General features: G+C 45.4%; 1 protein-coding gene across 1 annotated transcript in view; it reads left to right on the top strand.

Moving 5' to 3' along the window:
- Positions 1 to 22,206, top strand: part of mRpS9 (mitochondrial ribosomal protein S9) — a 78,067-nt gene that overhangs the window by 20,254 nt on the left and 35,607 nt on the right. The window lies entirely within an intron of this gene.

Genomic DNA, 22,206 nt, shown 5'->3' with positions numbered 1-22,206 from the left:
GCACGACGAAGCGTCCGTTGACTCGATGATGTTTGACACACTGTTGATTTTGTTCAGTGATTGATGGCTCACCACACACTTCTTCTTGTTCCCAAAATCTTCGCACAACGTTGTCTAGAGTTTCTTCACCTTGACCAAAGGCTGCTACCACTGCTGGGATACGAGCCACATACGATCCAGCCAAGCACGGTGCTCCAAAGCGTTGTTTCTTGCAAATCTCCTGCAATGTAAATGCAACTGCGTGTGATGCTTCCTACCGCAACCGCTGATGGTATGGTACAAGCCCTAGACCTGCACTGACTTACTCGATGTCCTCGTTTCAGGCAGTTAAAACACAACTGTTTTTCCTTGACCTTCCCCACACTCTCGGACATGGGTATCTGCTTCAAGACCTTGCACTTGTTGACGTTGTGTGAATCGTCGCAAATTCCACACGTTTCCTCAATTTCATGTTGCATGCACTCTCACGGTAGGCTTAGGGTTGGGAACCAATGTCCTTTGCTTCCATGTATCGACAGGGTTTTTCGCTGCATTCGCTTCACAACGTTCGAGAATGAAACATCTACCTCGAAGAAACTGTGTCGTTTCCTTGTATTTCGGCATTCCCTTGTGCTTGATGGTATTTTCCCACTGACTGAGCGTCGCATTATCAAGCACCGACGTCAGGCGGGAAATCACCAAATTCACGGCCATTCCCAGAATTTTTTTGTCGTGGAACTCCAAGCCGGTGGAACGTGCCGGCTGCATTGGTCCACAAGCTTTCTTAACTCTGCCGCACTTTTATCTTCATTTTCAGGAGGTTTATGATTCTATTCGTATGTAAGTCAAGGATTGTGCGCTTGTTCTCGAACCTCTCTACGAGCACATTCCACGCAGCGACAACGTTGTTTTCGTTGAGGATTTGCTCGTTAGTGACATTCTCCGCTTTTCCTCAGCGAAAGCGTCAGGTAGTGTAGCTTCGTTGCGTCCGACAAGCCCGGATAATTCTCGATCAAATCTTAAAACAGCTGCATGAAACGAAACCACCTTTTGTAACCAAGATGGTAACGGGACGTGAGGTAATTCGGGTACTTGGTTGACGATTGTATGAATGGGCGCTGGCAATGCAACATGTGGCACAATCTGCTTCTTACGAAATATTTCCAGTGCAGTGCAAATTTCCACACGAAGATCCTGGTAGACTTGCTCGAAATCAATGAACTTTATTTCCTGCTCCCCCCGCAGGTCGGGAAATTCCACATATACCTCGTTTTGTATTAGGTTGAACTCAGGAATCCGCAAAACGAAGATACGTTTATTAATGGTACGTTTTGTTCCCGTAAACGACAACAAGAGGCGGTAAACAAATTTCCGTAAACTTAACGAACTTTATTAACAGTTGTTAAATTTTCCCTGTAGGTTAAATTTTCATCAGTTTTAAGCTTAACTACTACTACTGTTAGATGTGTTCTGTGACTTGCGTTTAGTGTTTTCCTTCTAATTCCGCAACGTCCGGAAAGCTGTCTTGTACGGTAGTGGTTGTTTGGGGATCATTGAACTAACGATTCTGCCCTGACCTTTTTCCAACTAATGGTTTTAAGTACACTGAAGTCTTTTTTTACACGGTTTTTTTACGCGGTTTTTTTTTACACGGTTTTTTTTACACGGTTTTCCACGATTTACACGGTACGTTTTTAACGATTTCTCGACAACGATACAACCTATCGACTTGATTCCAATCACATTATCCGTTTCAAGCTATTTGTAATCGAATGGCATACTTAAAAAAAAAAAATCACAATTTTTGGTGTAAATACAGAAATTTTTAAAATATGTCTATATGGACCATATCATGCTTTAATTACAAATGGCATCAAAATCTGATTTTTTAAAAACATTTAAGCATGCGAAAAATCAAAATCTCGTAGGTTTTTTTTTACACGGTTTTTTTTACACGGACCGTATCCCCCGTGTAAAAAAAGACCTGAGTGTAATACGGCAAAGTCTGTGCCATAGTGTAAGTTTCAGGTTAGATTTTAAACGAACTAATAAACAGCAATAAATATCTTCAAATTCATTTACTTTGATAAATCACTAAATCATTAATGCTACCCAGCTAACTAACTAATTAAATTCACTATTTAAGCTTTAGATTAGTTTTTCCCTCCCCATGGACATGGAGGTTGACGGTACTGAAGCAAAGGGTTATGTTAAATTTCTTTATATTTGCAACGATGATGATTTCCCATAGTGACACATATCACCTTCTTAATGCTTCAGTATACCTCAAACGATTAATTCTTGGTTGTTAATAGAACTTCCTTGATGCAATCGGCTGCTTCATGCAGACTGAGCAATTCTGATTATAGTATCAGATTTGTTCTGTATACAGAGGAACTGGGAGGGCTTATTAGAAACTTCTCACCAATAAAGTAATGACCTTCTAGTAAATTTTGCATATCATTTTATTAATATTTTATTTTATTTAAGCATATTATTTTTGTTACAGTCAATTAGCATTAGCATACAATACAAGAGATTTAATATTACTTGCTCGGTTTTGCGTAAAATAATCAATATGTATTTTGCTTGTAATTACCTTTGATTTTTTTTTTTGTGATTTCAAAATTTTCCTAGTTTGGTTAGAAGTTTTGAAGCTAACACATGTCCATAGACAGACAAAGCGTATCATGAAGAATAGTTGCATGCAGGGTTGCTTCCACTCACTTTCTATAGATGAGTGATTTTCGGAGTTTTGAATTCGTTAGATGTTGTAGTGGGGGTTTGTGTTGTTGGATGCGGGAGGAGATTGGGGGGCGGGTGTTTGACGCATAGAGCCTGTCAATTTCGCTTTCAGAGTGTCGCATTCAGCGGTTTTATGATTCGTGAGCGCTCGCGATTCGTAGAATCGTTGATTGTGACTGCCAGTGGATTTGGCGGGTTTTGTGTGTCGGACGCTTGCTTTTTGGCCTTTTCTTGCGTCTAACATGTGCAGAGTATCATTATAGCGTCTAATGGTTTTGAGATTCCTGGTTGCGTGAAATATACTTGTGAGAATATCTTTTTGAGATTTTAGTAGTCACGTTTTGTTTGTAGTTTATATGTTATTTCTTTCATGTAATTATCGTAAATAATAGTTATTCAATAATAGATAATTCATCCATATATTCAATAATAAATTTACGAATGACTATAATTTGGATACCTAAAAATTGGACAGAATCACTAGCAAGAATAGGTTGTGTTCGCCTTCGAAAATATCGATTCGTTTTTTCAGGGTTGTAGTTTTGGTTTTCATCAGTGGCCCGGCTCTGATTGTGAACGATTTAGGTAGTATTTTTAGGTAACTATTTAGCTTTTAGCACAACTTTGCTACTACGAATCCACAAAAGACATTAAATTGGAGGCGGATTCTGGTACGGAATTACAGGCTGCTATTCTGAGCAACTTATCTTCATAAAATTAAAAATTACATTTAGGTATTAATTAGCAAATATGAATAGTAGTTAACTTTAACATAATTTTGATAAAACAATCATTTCATCCAGTTCACTTTAAAACAAACAAGTATGAAAGGAGATTGCTTAGAATAAAGATAAAAGTAATAAGCGCAATATTAAACGACATTAAATTTGAATCTGATACGGTAGGCCATAAAACAGAGTCGATAGCCATTGCAAATCAACCATCTCTACCTGGTTATTTTCCTAACTTTCACTATTATTGCTGTTACTCTGACTATCCCCTATGTTCAACAGCTTTCCTTACTATCCGGTATCGTAAACAGGATTCATTTGACCCCTGTGGTTATTATTCTGTGATGCCAAATCTATACCTCTACCCTGGTGCAGTATGGACAGCGATTTTTCGCTGGTGACTTGGCCCTATGACCCCCTTCTGTGCTTGAAAATGAAATGAAAATGAAAATGAAAATGAAACTAGCTTTTAGATTAGTTTTTAGTAGCATAAAATAATAAAAAAAAAGTGTAAGCACGCGTAACTATGTTTACTTCTGCTGGTGTTGTGTATTCTTCGCTTTTTGACGGCTCTCCATTCCACCGAATCGTACCAGTGGCTGTGTTCCGATGGGGTTCTGCCGACAGCGGAGGTGCGTTCGTATATTGCGTAACACTCCCCCCAGTACGCAGGGTCCTGGTTCCTGCTCACTCGAATTTGCGCCGACGTCCAGAACTGCAAGTTTTACCACAGGTCGTTCGTATACGTTGAGTATAGTCTTCACCGTTGCGCTTCGTACTTGTCCGTCCTTGCATTTGACGTCTACAACGCGTCCTTTTGGCCGGATCCACGATTATCACAACGTCGTCGATCTGGATTGGTTTCACCGGATAATGCCATTTTGTCCGACGACATATCGACGGCAGGTACTCCCGGAACCATCTTTTTCAAAAGTGGTTGGCGTAGATTTGAGAAGTTTTCCAAGTGTTGGTTAGCGTAGCGATGCTGTCTTGGATGGCACGAGAGGTTTCGAACCATTGGACGAACCCAACAAGAAATGATTGGGAGTTAGAGCTTCGTTTTCGCCGTCTTCGATAGGTGTGTGAGGGGGCGCGAGTTTATACGTGTGTGAGGGGGCGCGAGTTTATAAGAGTCGGTGGGAGATCTTGGAAGCTGCATGTTATTCAAAAACTTTTTCTCCCAGCTTCCACTCATGTGCGGACTGCTCGGAGGCAAGAAAGTCCACTTGGTATCTGGTGTCACGAATTCCTGCATAACCTTATTTTGATCGAGAGACCGGAACGCTTCGGTTAGTTCCCGCTTGGCACCGACGAAATTCGTTCCCCTGTCGCTGAAGAATTCCAAAGGAGAGCCTCGTCTGGCCACGAAGTTCCGTATTGCCATGATGCAGGAGCTAGTGTTGAGAGAATGTGCAATTTCAATGTGGATGGCACGTACCACTAGGCATGTAATCAGCACGCCCCACCTCTTTTCAGTCCGTCTACCAACGACGACTTGCATTGGTCCGAAGTAGTCGATCCCGACATAAGAGAACGGTCGGGAATAAGCTAGGCGAGCCGATGGAAGATCAGCCATGATAGGCGGCTGCGGTTGAGCTCGGGCGTTTTTACAGAACTGACACTGTCATTGCTGTCGACACACTTCGTAGCTGCGGGATCCGATACTTTTGTCGTAGTTCGTTGACGATGCTTTCGTGGTTGAGATGGTGATAGCGTTCGTGGACAAATTGTACGACGAGCGTCGTAACCGGATGCTTCTTTGGTAGCACGATAGTATGGACAGCATCTGAATCGATGAATTGACAGGCAGCAGTTCTTCCTTGTATGCGAAGTACTCCGTAGTCATCAAGGAACGGTGAAAGTTTGTAGAGTGAACTACTTTTAAGAATAGGAATCACCTTCTTCTCGCTTGCCTCCTTGTGACAGATCACCGACGATACTCCCTCACCGAACGTTTCTAGCTGGGCTTGTCGGTAAATGCAACATTCCGCTTCAAATAGCTCCGATCGATTGAGGATTCCGGTAGATGGTGGTTGACGTTTACGCCAGTTGGAGTATTTAGCGAAGTTATGAACAGGTTCGCCGGCTACTGACTGAAACGTTCATTTCGGAGGTGGTTTCTTCATGGTTTGCCGGCTGAACAGGCCATGCACTCCGCTGTTTCCACAGAAATGCTAGTCCCTTGAATCAGCGGCTTGATGGTGATAGGTCGGGAGTCCGCTGCCACTTAGTGCCATCATCGGCCACGTTCTGCTTTGTTGGTAACCAGAGCCACTGTGCCTGTTCAGTGCTTTCCAAAATTTTGCCAACTCTAGCACCGACGAATTTGCTGTACCTCCTGTCATCGGATCGTAACCAGCAGAGCACGTCCCTTGAGTCGGTCCAGAAGAACCGTTTTCGGATTTCAATGCGATGGGTTTCTCCTATAGACTTCGCCAGCCGGGTTCCGATCAACACTGCTTGTAGCTCTAGTCGAGGTATCGAGACGTATTTTAAAGGAGTGACCCGAGTTTTTGCTTCAACGAAAGCGCACTCCGAAACGGAAGTAGGCAACCGCAGCGTAGCCATTCTCGCTCGCGTCTACGAAGACGTGTAGTTGAATTTCGTTGAACTCACCGGACGAAGTGGTCATCGCGCGATAGCACCGAGGAACGGAACCTGTATTCACCTTGTTCAATACGCTGAGCCATGTTCTCCACTTTTCCAGCTGCTGGTAGGGTATCGGCTCGTCCCAACCAATATTAGAGCGCCAGATCTCTTGAAGAAAAACCTTCAGGTACATCAATACGTTGGCTAGAAGTCCTAGCGGGTCATAGACTGACATGAGAATTCGCAGAACTTTCCGCTTCGTGGGAACTTGCTCTCCGGATAACAGCTCCTGTCTGCATCGGTTCGGGATTTTGAACGTTAACGTGTCGTTGATCGTATTCCACCACATCCCTAGAACTTTCTCGGTCACCAGCTCTCCGGTCTTGTTTAGATCCTTTTCAGGAGCTCTCTGCTCGCCCATGGAATCTACTACTTTCTTGGAGTTTGACAGCCATCCTCGGATTTCGAACCCACCTTCTGCATGTATGGATCGCACATTTTGCGCAAGCTTTACCGCCTCTGCTTCAGATTCGACACTGCTGAGCATATCGTCCACATACGTTCCTTTGCATATTGCCTCCACCGCTTCCGGAAATAGAGTCTTGAATCGTTCTACATTTTGCTTCATAACGTACTGTGCACTACTAGGTGAACAGCTGGCACCGAACGTCATCACCTCCATCACGTACGTCGAAGGACCTTCTCCGGGAAAGTCATCATCCCACAGGAATCGCTGGCAATGCTGCACTTGATGAAACATTTCACGAACATCCCCTGACACAGCCGTACGATATTCACGAAACCGTTGAAGGACATGTGGAAGGGGCGTGACTTGGTCAGGACCTTTTAGCAGAAATGAATTCAATGAGGTTACCCACTTTGGCGGCGGCATCCTAGACAATTCGCAGCTTGCCGGGTTTGTTGGGGTTAACCACCGGAAAGATCGGCAGATACCACAAGCGTCCAGTGTACGTTGCTTCTTCCTGCGCCGAAAGCTTGCGGGTGTATCCTTTCGTTTGGTAATCCAATATTTTTTCCTGAAGAGCTTTAGCTAGCGCAGGCTCTCGAACCATGCGTTTACTCAAACAGTCATGTCGCTTCAGGGCCATGCCTTTGCTCTCCGGTAGTCGGACTTCTTCATAACGCCATACTAGACCAGTCTCGTGTCTCTTATTCTGGAGAATCGTGTTTGTCTGCAGCAACATCATCGCTCGTTCGTCGTCCTTCGACATCAGCGGTTTCCCAGCAAGTTGAAACCCGAGGCTGCCCAGAGAGAAGTAATTTTTGACTGCAGAATGAAGCCCATCACACTGACAGATATGGTAATTGTAGATCACGTCTTTTTTGCAATCGTTTGCTCTGACACCGAGAACGGACCGTATACCAACCACCCTAGCCGTGTTAGTACTGCGGTCGGCTGATTCTCACTCCCTTCTCTGGAATCGAACGGATACTCCAACCTAGCGTTGTCGACACCCAACAAAATGCGTGGTTTGACTGCGACGCAAGATTCGATTGGCATGCCCGACAGATGCTGGAAATGCTCCGCTAGATCCTTCACCGACATTGACTGTGGAGGAAGGTCTAGGTTTCGCACCGTGTGCACTTCCGAAAACTGGAAACTTTGGCCGGGAGTCTAAGCACCTGCGATCCTGGCGGATTTTTTTTTTTTTTTTTTTTATCTTTATTTTAGAGATTTTTAGCCTGAGGCCGATCCTGGCGGAGAATTTCACCGAGTCTTCTTCGTATCTTCTTTGTCCGCCAGTCGACGACATGCACAATGGAGATTTCTCACCGGTCAGATTCAATTCCTCCCACAAGCTGTGCTCCATTAACGTTGAGGTCGATCCTGCGTCGAGGAATGCGTACGTCGTGATCGATTTACCCTTGCCATGCACCGTGACACGAATGTACTTCAACAGAACTCCTCCAAGCGAACTATGATGCTTGTTACAAGATGCGATCTGTGCTGGAATGATTGACGTCTGTTTCTTGTGTTTACTGTCATCATGCTATAGCTGGTGATGTAGGAAACTGCACCGGTTCCGATTGCATGGAACCTTCCTCTCACAGGTTTTAAAGTGCTTAGTTAGACATTTCCGACAGATCTTCTTCTCATTTACCAACGCCCATCGTGCATTCGGTGTCATCTTGAGAAAACTACTGCACTTGTCGAGGGAACTACACTCATTTCTGCACGATAGGCAAGCTTTGCGGTACACCTGCTCCGGTGAGTGCGTAGAATGCACATGTATATCCGCTTCTTCTTTCCGACCTTTCCTCTCCGACTTGTTCTCCAACTTCTGTGACTCCGGGTTGCCGAACAGTATTTTCAGCCGATTGATTATGACTGGAACGTTATCGGAATGTAGGAGGAGGGTTTTAACAGCATTGAGTGTCTTATCGTGCAGGTTCCTTTCGAGACGATCGAGTAGCTCATCGTTCCAAAAGGCACACATTCTTCTGGATCTCCACCCAACTTCGGCAGATCTTTTACCGTCTGCCTTACTGCTAAATGGTCTCTGTTTAGCAGTACAGGATCACTGCATGGTTGTTGCTGATACTGTTGTCGCGGGGTTGACGTTACCATCGGTGGTTGTCCAATGTTTTGAGACATGCCCGCCACATTCTGGAAGTTCTGAGCGCCTAGGTACGTACAGCTCATTTTCGGATTAGCTGTCGTCATTACCGGTTGCTGTGACGGTATGGTGTACACTGGGGCCGACGGTTGACTGGATACTGGTGCTGAATATCCGCCGAATGTTGGATGATGACTCGCTGTTGCTCTTGGAAAGTTTTCGCCAGGTCGAGGCTGCTCGATGTACCTGCCACCATGACCGTAACTTCCACCAAAATGATCCGAGACGCGTGGCTGAAACGAAGTAGGATTCCCCACAGGTTGCTGAATACTAGATGGTGGAACTGGGCCGCAGCTGCTAGTGAGGCACGGTTGGGTTGAAGACACCACCGGTTTTCGCAGAGGTTCGTCATACACCGGCAGAGGTGTTCCATTCATAGAATTTCCTACACCGTTCCCTACGTTGTCCGTTTTCTCCAGCCACTCGTTGATCTTGTCAAAACTCGTAATCGACTCTACCTCAGAATCAGTGACCTCCAACATCTCATACTCAAACGCCAGTCGCTCTTCTAGCTGCCTTATTTCCAACGCTTGTCTCGCTTCCAGGGCCTTCACTTGCAGTTCTTGTAATTTCGTTGAGCGTCTCGATAACTTCGAAGATGCCTTGTCACTATTGTTGGATGTTCTCTCATTATTGCCGGTCGAACTTGCCAACGGGTCTGTGTTGCACTGTTCATCCGCTACGAACTCTTTTGGAACAACCTTCTCCACAAATTTAACCTGATGCTGTAACTGCTTCGGAATGGCACCAAGCAATCTCGAAGGTACTTCAAGTCTCGTTGCAGCATCTCCCGACAGCGAACTCTGCTGCTGCAACTGCAACATCCCCTTCTACAACTGATCGAACTGCTCCTGCATTCGCAGCTGCCACTCCTCTGTTAGTGTTTTCCTTTTAATCCCGCAACGTCCGGAAAGCTGTCTTGTACGGTAGTAGTTGTTTGGGGATCCTTGAACTAACGATTCTGCCCTGACCTTTGACCTCTAACTAATGGTTTTAAGTAATACGGAAAATCTGTGCCATAGTGTAACTTTTAGGTTAGATTTTGAACGAACTAATAAACAGCTTTTTTAATTCATTTACCTTGATAAATCACTAATGCTAACCAGCTAACTAACTAATTATATTCACTATTTAAGCTCCAACTAGCTTTTAGATTAGTTTTTAACTGCATAAAATAATAAAGAAAGTGTAAGCATGCGTAACTATGTTTACTTCTGCTGGTGTTGTGTTTTCTTCGCTTTTTGACGACTCTCCATTCCACCGAATCGTACCAGTGGCGGTGTGTTCCGATGGGGTTCTGCCGACAGCGGAGGCGCGTTCGCATATTGCGTAACAGTCCAGCTCGATTCATCATATCGTGAATGCGTTGCATTTTCGCGATCACTGCATCCCTTCTCACGGAGAACGTATTCATCCTTGCTCCCAGTTGTTGCTTCTATATTGTCTGATCCTTCTTCTTCTTCTTCTGTTGAGCAACCGGTGAGTGGACGACGTTTGCTCCACCGTTGCTGAATGCACCAGGCTCAGATGATTGGTCTTCTTCATTAATTTATACTCTCACTAATTCTAGATAGAGCTGGAATTAGGCCGTAACAGCCTTTGTAAACAATGACTTCTCTCGTGGATTTCTCGGAATTCAAGGTACGCCTACACAAAACAACATATCCAACGGGTAGGAGTAGTCTTTCTCTACTCGATGGTGATGTCGGTTTGGCAGGGAGAGCTATGGCTTCCGAGAAATCATCGAGAGAAGTCATTGTTTATAAAAGCTGTTACGCCCTAATTCCAGCTCTATGTAGAATTGTTTGCTTCCGAATGTACGAAGCAGTTCTGCTTTGTTTACTTTTCACCACTGCAGTCTATGCACTTGTCTCTGCCCTCCTCCTGGTTCACACTTTTGTCCGGTCGGCTTTTTTGGAAGTCACCGCTTTCTTCTACTCCGGGTAAACTTCCAAAAAAGTCGACGCTTTTCCCTCGATCTTCTTGCAATTGAGGTTATGCACAACACAAAGTAAATGTCCGGATGTTACTCCACGCGATGCTCGTACACTTAGTCGTAATTCACTCGCGAATTCAACGACGTTTTTCCGGGAATCTTCTATTCCTCACTAGCGAAACTCGTTCTGAGGCGATCCGGTTCGATTTCGGACGTCGCCTTAACCTCAATCTACCTGTGCACCAACTCTCAAAATATAAACAATTATCAAAATATTACTTGCAATGGATCGATGTTTGGCAGTGGAGATTATCCGCCGACTCCAACACTGATTGGGAAGTACCGGTTGGCTTAATACCGCCCGTGTGTTGCTGCTGATGGCGCCTTTTTTGGGGGAAGCGAGGTTGCGGGGAAACCAATTGTTTGGTGATCATATCCTAATGGAGTCACAGTTGGGTCCGGATATTTCTGGCCTTAATAATTACACAAACATCACTCGCGGATTGGGTTTTGAACAAAGTTTACACAAAAATAAACTACATTTATTGTATAAAAAAAAAACACTACATTGACTATACTAACGAATTTAATGGTACATTAATAAAATGGAATTCCTCATCCCCGATGGGATACAACCGTTCTATGCGGCGACCGAAAAACAACTCTTTATCGTCTTCTCATCTGGTCATCGCTTGACCCGTGAAAGCGTAGACCAAATCTCCCTCTCACGTTCTCCGTCCGATCGGTCCAACTTCGTTTCGAACAGCTCTTCGTTGGTCATCTCAGCTGCTGCTCTCGATGTCCGCCGACCGTAGATGCCTATATGACGATGATCGCTATCCTTTACGCGTTGAGTACCGGACAATAGGCACATCTAGTATCGTAGCTTATTCACTTGTGTTTTGTTCAAGATCAGCTGTAGCGGCGATGGTGATATTCCAGGGTTGTAGTGTTCTGGGTGGTTCAGTATCGTACATCCTCACCCACCCAGAAATTTGACAAAATTTCTGAAAAGAAATAAGAGAATCCTCTTCGGAAGGATGGGAGTTTTGGAAGGAGTTTGGATCAGGGTTTACGACGAAATATGCTGGGAATCTTGTTCTTCTTCATTGATAGGAACAGGAAGAATACAAATCTTTTCCACTGGACGTCTCAGTTCACCGGTAGCAGTCTTAATGGTCACGACTCTCGTAATGTTGTCTTCGCCAGGGTGCAGAGCTATGATTCTTCCCATCTTCCATCGGATCGGAGGGAGATTTTCATCCTTGATAATAACTAATTTTCCTGGTACTATGGGAATTGCTGGCTTCCATCTTTTGGCTCTAGCCTGTAGTTGGCTTAAATATTCCCTTCGCCAACGAATCCAAAAATGCTGCAGTTTCTGCTGTATCGCTTGGAACTGATTCAGACGGTTCGCCGGGATGGTGAGATGTTCGACGTCAGGAAGAGCTTGAAGAGACGAGCCTACAAGGAAGTGTGCTGGTGTTAACGGCTCCAGATCGTCCGGGTCATCCGACATCGGGGTTAACGGACGAGAATTAAAGCAAGCCTCAACCTGCGTAAGTAGCGTAGTAAAATCTTCTAACGAAAGTACTGCTTCTCCGATAACCTTCAGCAAATGTTTCTTAGAAGATCGGACAGCTGCCTCCCAGAGTCCTCCAAAGTGTGGAGCACTTGGGGGATTAAAGTGCCATTGAATATTGTCCTTGGCGAGTTCGGCACTAATTCGTTCGTTGTGCTCTCGATCCTTTAGCAAACGGAAGAGCTCTAATAACTGGTTCCTAGCGCCGACAAAATTTGTGCCATTATCCGAATAGATATCGGAGCATTTTCCTCTTCGAGACACAAATCGTCGCATGGCTTGCATGAACCGCTCTGTTGAAAGGTCAGAAACGAGCTCCAAGTGTACTGCCTTGGTACAAAGGCAGATAAACACTGCTACGTAAGCCTTCACGGCTGCGCGTCTCGGAGCAGGTCGGATGTACACCGGGCCAAAGTAGTCCACGCCTGTTTTCGCGAATGGTCGGGATACTGTAACACGAGATGATGGTAACTCTCCCATGAATTGCTGGACTGTGGACGGTTTGGTACGGTAGCATTTCACACAACGATGTACTACTTCTCTAGCTACGTTCCTCCCACCAAGAGGCCAGAATTGTAGTCGAATCACTCCCAATAGTAGTTGGGGCCCGGCGTGTAATAGCCGCTCATGAAAATGTGTCACTATCATACGGGTTAACTGGTGACGTGCGGGTAATACCGCCGGATGTTTGGTACTTTCTAGTTCATCGGAGTTCTTCAGACGTCCCCCTACTCTTATTAGTCCGTCCTTGCATACGTACGGGTGAAACCACCTCAGCGGTGACTTCCTGGATACTGATTTCCCTTTTATTAGCACATTATATTCTTCAGGAAAGACTTCTTTCTGCACGTTGCGCACTATAGTATACTCAGCAGCTCTTAACTCCACAGTGGTTAAGAATCCGTTCTTAGAACGCTCATTTCTTGGGACTCGTAGCAGTTCTATTAAACGCAACCAGTACGCTGTTCGTCGAATCAGGTCTGAATACGAACCGAACTTACTGAGGTACATATTGTTGAACGTTTCAATAGGTGACACTGTGCAAACAACAGCTGTACGACGCCTCTCTTCCTCTCCTGCTTCCGGTTCTTCTGTAGCTCCACCAGGCCACTCCCTTGGATCTGCCTTTAACCAATTCGGACCTTCCCACCAGAATTCGTTGTGGACAATGTCTTCGGGCGATAATCCACGGGAAATAAGATCTGTCGGATTGTCCTTTCCGGGTACGTGCCTCCATTTCCATCCATCGGTTGAACCTTGGATTTTCGCCACCCTATTGGCAACGAAAGTGGACCATGTTGCGGGAGGAGAATCAATCCAACGCAACACACACGTCGAATCCGTCCAAAAGTAAGTTGAAACTGATAACCTTGTCGAGGTCTTGACCTTGTCGTACAGTTGGGACAAGAGCAAGGCACCGCATAGTTCAAGCCTTGGTATTGACTGACTTCGGAGTGGTGCTACCTTTGATCGGGACGATAGAAGTCGTACCTTCACTGTTCCATTGGCATCTTGACTTCGAATGTAGACGCAACCACCATACGCTCTTTCAGAAGCATCCGAAAAGCAGTGCATCTCCACAGTTGTAGCGTTGGGTATAATAACACAGCGGTCGACGCGAATTTGATTGAGAAGTGGAAGCTTTCCGTGGAATTTCCGCCAGCTCTCACCCACCGTTGGTGGTACTGATTGATCCCAATCCAATCGGTTGCCGTTCCTGTCCTCTAACGTCCACAGGTGCTGCATCAATATTTTGGCAGATGCTGTCGTGGCACCGATCAGGCCAAGCGGATCGAATAACGTAGCGATTATTGATAGGATACGGCGTTTCGTTAATGGGACATCAGGATCTAACTGCGGAACTTCGAACTGGAATCGCAGGGTATCGGTGATAGGCATCCATGTCAAGCCCAATGTTTTGACAGACTGGTTGGGATCCAAGTTGATTCCAGTATTATCAGGAATAGCCAGATTCTCTGTAGACACGCCTTCCAAAACTGCGGGAATATTGCAGGACCATTTCCTGAGCTTGAAACCACCGCATTCCATCATCTCCGTTAGTTGAGCTCTGAGAGATATAGCTACGTCTAACTCATCCGTGCCAGTGATTACGTCGTCCATATAGACGTCCTCACGTATTGCTCTTGATTGAGCGGGTTTGGTTCCATACGTTACGGTTTCTAGCTCGTACACTGTAACAACGTCTTCTGGTGAAAACCGGAAGAGTATCGACTGTAATGGTCGGTCCACCGACGTAGTAAGGATCTGCCGGAACATTTTCTCAACATCCGATACGAGTAGAATCTGCTTTGTTCGGCTCCGTAGGATGACTGCCCTCATATCCTCCTGCACAACTGGCCCCACCAGAAGCACATCGTTCAAGGACACTCCGGATGACGTCTTGCATGAGGCGTCGAAGACAACTCTAAGCTTAGTGGTGGTGCTCGCCTCTTTTACCACCGGATGATGGGGTAGATAACACCGTTTGATCGGTTCCCTTGTGTCATCTTCGACTCTCCGCATATGCCCCAATTTTAGGTATTCATCCATGAACGCGACGTACTGTTCTAGCAAATTGGAATCCCTTGCCAACCGTCGTTCTGTTCCAAGAAGACGTCGAAATGCGATGTCCCGTGACTCGCCAAGAGTTGAAAGAGCCTCTTCGTTTTTGGGTAGAGGAACAGTGTACCGACCATCTGAACCTCGTTGGACTCCACGTTGGAACAGTTCCTCACAGAGTTTTTCTTCTGGGGAAAAGGAATTAGAGAATTCTATCTCTTCGCATGACCAGAACCGCTCCATCAGCTTCTCCAGTTCCGTAGTGGCTGAAAAGTGACAGCTGATTTGTGTGGATCTGTTTGGTGTTGAGCAGCCACCACAGACTACCCATCCGAATACCGACTCTGTGAAATTTGGGAGATGGCTTTCGATAGAAATTTTTCGTCCAGTCTCGAAGAACTCGAAGAAATTCTCGATGCCTAGGATGATGTCGACTTCCTTCGATTGAAAGAAAGCCGGATCCGCGAGTTGGATTCCATCCGGTAAATTCCATCCTTCCATATTGATTGGGGTTGTGGGCAAATTCACAGTAACCTTGGGTAATACAAGAAAGCTCATTTCTCGCGAATACTCCGAGACTCGCGAGCGCACCATCATTTGAACCTGGCATTTGACCTTGCTAGTTGCCTGACCTATACCGAGAATCGAAACATCGACCTTGTCTCTGGATAATTTCATTCGCTGACTCAGTCGTTCCGATACGAAGTTGCTTTCGGAGCCCGAGTCCAGAAGAGCTCTAGCGTTAAACCTTGTGTCAATGTCATCCTCGACAATGACCACCGCAGTCGCTAGTAGAATTCGCGACGATACCTTCTGAGCCACGTTGCATGTTGTGGTGTTCGTAGCTGCCATGACGAACACCGTAGCTGCCAAGTTAACCACTTGATTTGTATTTGAGCTCTTGGAACCTTGGGAATCTTTGGAGGTTGAAGGATTATTGCCTCCAGTAGCCGCTGCCACCGTTGCAGCGTCCTTCTCTGGTTGAAAGCACAGTAGGGTATGGTGCCGACGCTTGCAATTCCGACAAGAAAACTTGGACTGGCAATCCTTTGCCTGATGACCAGAGCGGAAGCAATTTCGGCAGAGTCCATTGGATTTTAGCAGTGAGTCCCTGTCCACCACGGATAGCCGTTGAAATGTGGAACATTGATATAGAAGGTGGTTGTCCTTACAAGCCACACATCTTCCTCCGGTAGATTGAACGGAATTGTAGCTGGTTTTTAGTACTGAAAATCTGGGTTTCGAAGCTGGTGGTTGGTTATGGACGGTCTTGGAGTCTGCTTGCCTTAGAGGGAGTGATTCCAGCACTTGGATCCGCTTACGAAGAAATTCAGTGAGATCCTCCAGCGAATCGTGTTCCTTAGAGGCCGAACATTCTTCCCAGGCACGACGGGTGTATGGATCCAACCGCATGGTGAGGATATTTACCAGCAGCAGATTTTTATAGTCCGCTGGTTCAATGATTTGATCGAGGGTTTGGACGATGCGTTCGAAGCTTTCAACAAAGTTGCGCAATTCGGACACGGATTCCTTACTGAGGGTCGGAAGTTTTAATAGTGATTGGACCTGCTTCTTCTTTAGCAACTTGTTGTTGTTGTATCGCTTCAACAGTGTGCCCCAAGTGATTTGATAATTGGTCTTGGTTATCTTCAACGAGTCAATCAGGTTTTTCGGCTCCCCTTGAAGACACCCTTTGAGGTAATGGAACTTCTCCACCTCGGGCAAGTCGGTTCTCCAATGAATCAATGAGGTGAACAAGTCCCGAAAACTCAACCAGTCTTCAATGTCACCGTTGAACGTCTGGAGTTGAATTTGTGGTAACCGGACGTGATCGACAACACCTGGTATTGAATGTTCATGGGAGGACTGTTCTAACTCCGGCGAAACACGAAGCTCCTTGCTCTTATCCAATAGGAAGGTTTTAGCCTCATAATAACGATCGCTCAAATGCTTGCGTAGCTTCCCATAGTAACCCTCTTCATCCTCAAAATCATCCTGAGATTTTAGCTCAACCAAGCTCTCGCTAAATCTCTCCCACAAGTCATCAATCCTTGACAATCGAATTTCTACCTGAGTAGCAGTGTTACTATCAGAAAACTTCTGGATAAAAGACCAGATGTCATCGAATGAGGATTTGAGGTCGTCCAACTGAACCCTCAGCTGCTTCAGAGTTGCTGATCCTTTCCGGGTGGTAGGTGGCATGACGATATGATGTCGAGCAATCGGTAAAAGAAGTAATTGTGTAGTATACCGTGTATAATCTCCGCTTCGGCGGACATATACTGCTCGCTATTACTGACCTGGCGGAACAGGTAACTGTTCTATTGCAAATCCAATTTGAACCAAAATAGCAAAGGTCCAATGACGTCATATCAATCAATTGCCTCGGTAGGGATCACTCGATTCCAGGTTGAAATTCAGGGAAGAGGAGAAAGTGGGGTGTAAAATCCAACGAAAGACACGCCTCGGCTGGGCATATACTGTGGCAACCTACCTGGAGGTACCAACAGTAGTACCGATCCAAAATTTGCAAAATTCCCACTCCAATTGGTACAATTATCGCCTTGATTGCAATCAATGCAATCTCCAAAACGTGTGTGTGCAGGATAGTGTGAAGAGGAATAGTTGGTATGTAGCAATCGTATGGCTAGCTTCGGTAGACATATACCGTGTAACTAACCTGGAGGACTAACAGCCAATAAATAAAATCAGTCGAGAATGCAAAACTGGAATTTCAGCAGACTTGCTCTAACGAGCAGTTCAATGGCAGGGCTTGCGTAGTAGTAAATGAAGAGGATTCACAGGAATTTGTGCATGCCTAGCGTCGGCAGTACATATACAAATTGTTCACTCACCGAGACGGCAATAAATTGGTGTTTCCTCTTCTACCGATATCCACAATCGTTCAATGTTCTCGTGGGAACTGATACCAGGCTCGGATGCGAAGCTATCGGTACCCGTTGGTCCACCGATCGGCCGAATCTCGCAATCGCAAGATACTAAATCCTCGATCAAGGCAAATAGAAGCGACGGTTGTCCAATTGTCCATCCATGCAACGAATCAGCATGCATCGAAAGTTGGCATTAGTATCATGCAATATAAGCTTCGACTAGACATATACCGAACTAATGAGTATTTACCTGCAAAAACAGTTACTCCGACTGATTCGGTGCTCCAGTATAAGCGGTGAGGTCCTCCAACAATGGGCGATATATTCCAAACTCAGTCCTGATGATGGTGGTTTTGGCGCAATGCAGCTGTACAAAGCCGTTATTGTCCTCGGTGAATGGCGATCCTTAACAAAACCTTGATTCCGAGATGGCGGTTCCTCTAAATGTGCACTAGTTTCGCAGCAGTCGCAATGGCGGTTTTCCGCGTTCGTGATAACAGCATCCAAGCGTTGCTCGACCCAAGCAACGACGGTGACTTTCCTTCCGACTGGTCTCCGGGTGTGGTATCCGGTTCGAAGGACCAAATGTTGGTTAGTCGGTCCTTACCTCCTTCGATGTTTGGCAGTGGAGATTATCCGCCGACTCCAACACTGATTGGGAAGTACCGGTTGGCTTAATACCGCCCGTGTGTTGCTGCTGATGGCGCCTTTTTTGGGGGAAGCGAGGTTGCGGGGAAACCAATTGTTTGGTGATCATATCCTAATGGAGTCACAGTTGGGTCCGGATATTTCTGGCCTTAATAATTACACAAACAACACTCGCGGATTGGGTTTTGAACAAAGTTTACACAAAAATAAACTACATTTATTGTATAAAAAAAAAACACTACATTGACTATACTAACGAATGTAATGGTACATTAATAAAATGGAATTCCTCATCCCCGATGGGATACAACCGTTCTATGCGGCGACCGAAAAACAACTCTCTATCGTCTTCTCATCTGGTCATCGCTTGACCCGTGAAAGCGTAGACCAAATCTCCCTCTCACGTTCTCCGTCCGATCGGTCCAACTTCGTTTCGAACAGCTCTTCGTTGGTCATCTCAGCTGCTGCTCTCGATGTCCGCCGACCTTAGATGCCTAGATGACGATGATCGCTATCCTTTACGCGTTGAGTACCGGACAATAGGCACATCTAGTATCGTAGCTTATTCACTTGTGTTTTGTTCAAGATCAGCTGTAGCGGCGATGGTGATATTCCAGGGTTGTAGTGTTCTGGGTGGTTCAGTATCGTACAGATATCGAGTTCATTAGAAGATTAAGTGTATTTTTCAACCGATTCAAGTATAAATATGGCATAAAATCTGTTTTTGAAAGTACACAGGTAAAAAGTGAGGTTACGCGACGCCACTGCAAATGTTACAAACTAATAAGTTCGAATTGCGAGAGAATAAAACGTGTGTTTTACCTTACTTTGCTATTTATTTTGTCGTCGATTACAAGCGATGTTATTGTCGTTTGTTTGGTATAACCACAGTAGCACCGATAGCGCTTCGGGGTAGTAGGGCATATATAGATGTTTCTCTCTGACCACTGGTATATGTGGTGCTTCCTTAATTGAGAACGACAAGATCCAGTTTTCTCGCCACTTTCATCAGAGTGGAGCCTCTTTTGCAATTGGGCTGCCCCAAGCGGGATGGTGGCCGTTCATGTCCCCTAGTACTCTGGAATATATTTGAGAGTTGGTTTCTAAGATCTGGTATTTTTCCACCGAAACAACGGACATCGAGAATGGATGCTCTCCTGATCGCCACGATTGGCAGATCTGTGTCTAACACTAACTTAATTGATGTGAAAGGTATCGGGCCTAGCACCCCCAATTGCCGCAGAGTGGAAAATGTTTTCGTCCCCAAAAAAAATGTGTTGATCCCCAAAAAACACGGTTCATCTTATCGACACTAGCCCAGTGGATCTCCTGGATGGCCAGAATGGCTGTCTCGCACAAGAATTCTAGGTCCGAAAGGTTATTATAGAAGCCACTCATGTTCGATTGGATTGCCAGAGTAGATCCTCTGGGGCTTCCGAAAGTTTTGTGTCGCGTGATAAGTGATGAATAATCCGAGGAATAATCATCTCTTGGCGAAATGTTGGTTGGAGGCGATTGGTTCTGGGCAGTCGACGATTGTGCTGGACAGGAACTGGAATCAGCTCGCATACCCGAGGGAGGCATCAATGAGGAACTCACATGGAATGAGATAGTCTTCTTGCTTGGTGATCTGGCTGATATTGGTGTCGGTGCTTTCAGCTTAGAAGCGGACCCCAGTAGAGCTCCACCGGCAGAAGCAGTAGGAGGTTACCCCGCGTCGGCAGATATACCACTGGGTAATGGGAAGGGGCCAGTGAAGGACCTGCTGATGCTACGGAGGAGTCACCCAGACTAGACCTCCACTGGTCGTACCTTCGTGAGTCCGAGCGGACATCCCGAGTGATGGGATTGTTGCTTGTCAACCGGGTGGATCTTTTCGTAGGATACGTGGGAATGACCTACGGAGTTTATTTGTGGCCTGGTTTGGGTGATTCGTGTTCTCTCTGCTTTTCTTATGGTTTGGTGATGTAGCCATGAGTGCGTTGAGATTGGGTAGCGGTGTTGCAGAGTGCAGGACTATCGGGACATGGATACGTCCTGATCGTTTTGCATATTCTCGTCGGAAAAGTCAAGTTCCGAAATGATTAATTGGAAGTCAAGAGGGGCTTGCTCTTGAACTTTTATCTCGTCGGAATCGGAAATATACATAATGTTATCCATCTCGTCTTCATCGTTCTTATGTAGATTTTCGTGTTTTGGGTTTTGGTGTGTCAGCTCGTCGGCTTTCGTTCTTTTTGATACCATCTCTCCGCTATTTTATTTGGTAACGGTTTTCCACGACTTTTTCTTGGCACTTGTGTTTTGTTTTTCGATAGTCATGCTTGTTTCTGGAGCAGGATCGGTGTAAATAGCAGTTGCTATTCTAGATGCCTTGTGGTTGGGGGAGCACTGTCTTTGACCATCTGTGGGGGCGGGATGCATAGGATTTACTTCCTTGCGTTGAAACTTTGGGGTGGGTTTCCCATCGAGTGCTTGTTTGTACGCCTGATGAACAAATTTCAGAACGTCGATTTCCTTATATTTCTTGGATACTTTCGCTTCGAGGGATGATACTCGAGCGATAAGGTCCTCGATGGTGCCATTTTTCCATACGAGATCCATCCTGGAATCCTTTTTCGATGAACTTTCCATCCTTGTTCCTTCTGGAGGTTCTCCACGAGATTACGGAGGTGGTTTAAGTCGGAGTTGGTTGTTGTCTTGGGTCCTACTGCGATCTGGTTTTCCAGTGTCTTGATCGTAGTATCCTTCTCCTCCATTTTCTTTACCATGATTTCAAATTTCGTGGACAGCTAATGGATAGTCTGGTCCTGGCTATGTACTGTGGTACCTCGTATGTTTTTCCCCTTGCATCGCTTGGTAGATCCTCCGAGCTGCTAGGTACTGGACCCGTATGTGCTGGACAGCGTCTTCGGTTTGGTAGACTGGACACTTCCGACTTCCGAAGGCGTGGTCCTTTGTTTGACATCTTGAGCAGAATGTCTGGTTGGAGTAAGGTACATCTCGCGTGTGTTCCCAACGCGCCTTTCAACAAGTGTTCGTAGCGTGAAAGAGTGATCTGGAATTTTCTTTCCTACCGCAGGTTCCAACTTCAGAATGATAAGCTTGCCATGATCACCGTTTGGGTCCATGTAGCTGAGCAGGGTTGCTCTAGCATAAGTACCGTCTATCCTCCTCCGAGATCACCGCTGGTGGGGCGCATAGATAGTTTTTCAAATGATTTGATTCAGTTTTGATAAACCGTTTGCTAATTAAATTAGCAGTAGCATACGAGTTGAGGACTCAACGACGATGATATGAGAATACCAACCGTCGATTCAAACGGCAGTGAATTTGATTACAAGGGTGAGCGACAGGCTACGACTTGCATGCAAAATTCACGACTCTAAACGTGACCCTGATGACAGCAATAGATGCTACTGTGCGCTTGCCTCTTTATTTTCTCACTAAACTTTAAGAATTTTCCATTCACCTGCAAAAAAAAAACTGATAAATCTCCGTGCTATGGCGGCTCCTTGCCGGTCCACAGAACAGCTTTACACCTCTAAATACAAAATTTCACTTTATTTTACTCGCTACGGTGCAAAAGCCGGAGCTCCTCAATTGCACACCCGAACGAAGCGAAACCGAACGTTGCAGTGAACAGTAAAGTGTATTTCGCAGCATAAATTTAAATTTTATTTAACTGGAGTTCAATAGCTTAGAATTTCATCATTCAAACAAACGATTGTGTGGCTACAATGCTGTTGTCAATTGCTTGAAAGTGGATTTTAAACTAAAATTAGTGTCACTGAAGTCGAAGTGTTAAAAATATTACAATTTTTTTTTCCAATGCACACTGGGCCAGAAATGCAAGCAAGCAAGCAAGCGGAGCAAAATTAATAACTCCGAAACGAAGAACTTCCGCGAC

The sequence above is a fragment of the Ochlerotatus camptorhynchus genome, unplaced genomic scaffold (assembly GCF_037179485.1).
Source record: "Ochlerotatus camptorhynchus isolate MF236.1 unplaced genomic scaffold, CSIRO-AGI_Acam_v1.1 ptg000123l, whole genome shotgun sequence".
Taxonomy (NCBI): domain Eukaryota; kingdom Metazoa; phylum Arthropoda; class Insecta; order Diptera; family Culicidae; genus Ochlerotatus; species Ochlerotatus camptorhynchus.
This window is presented reverse-complemented; position numbering and strand designations above follow the sequence as displayed.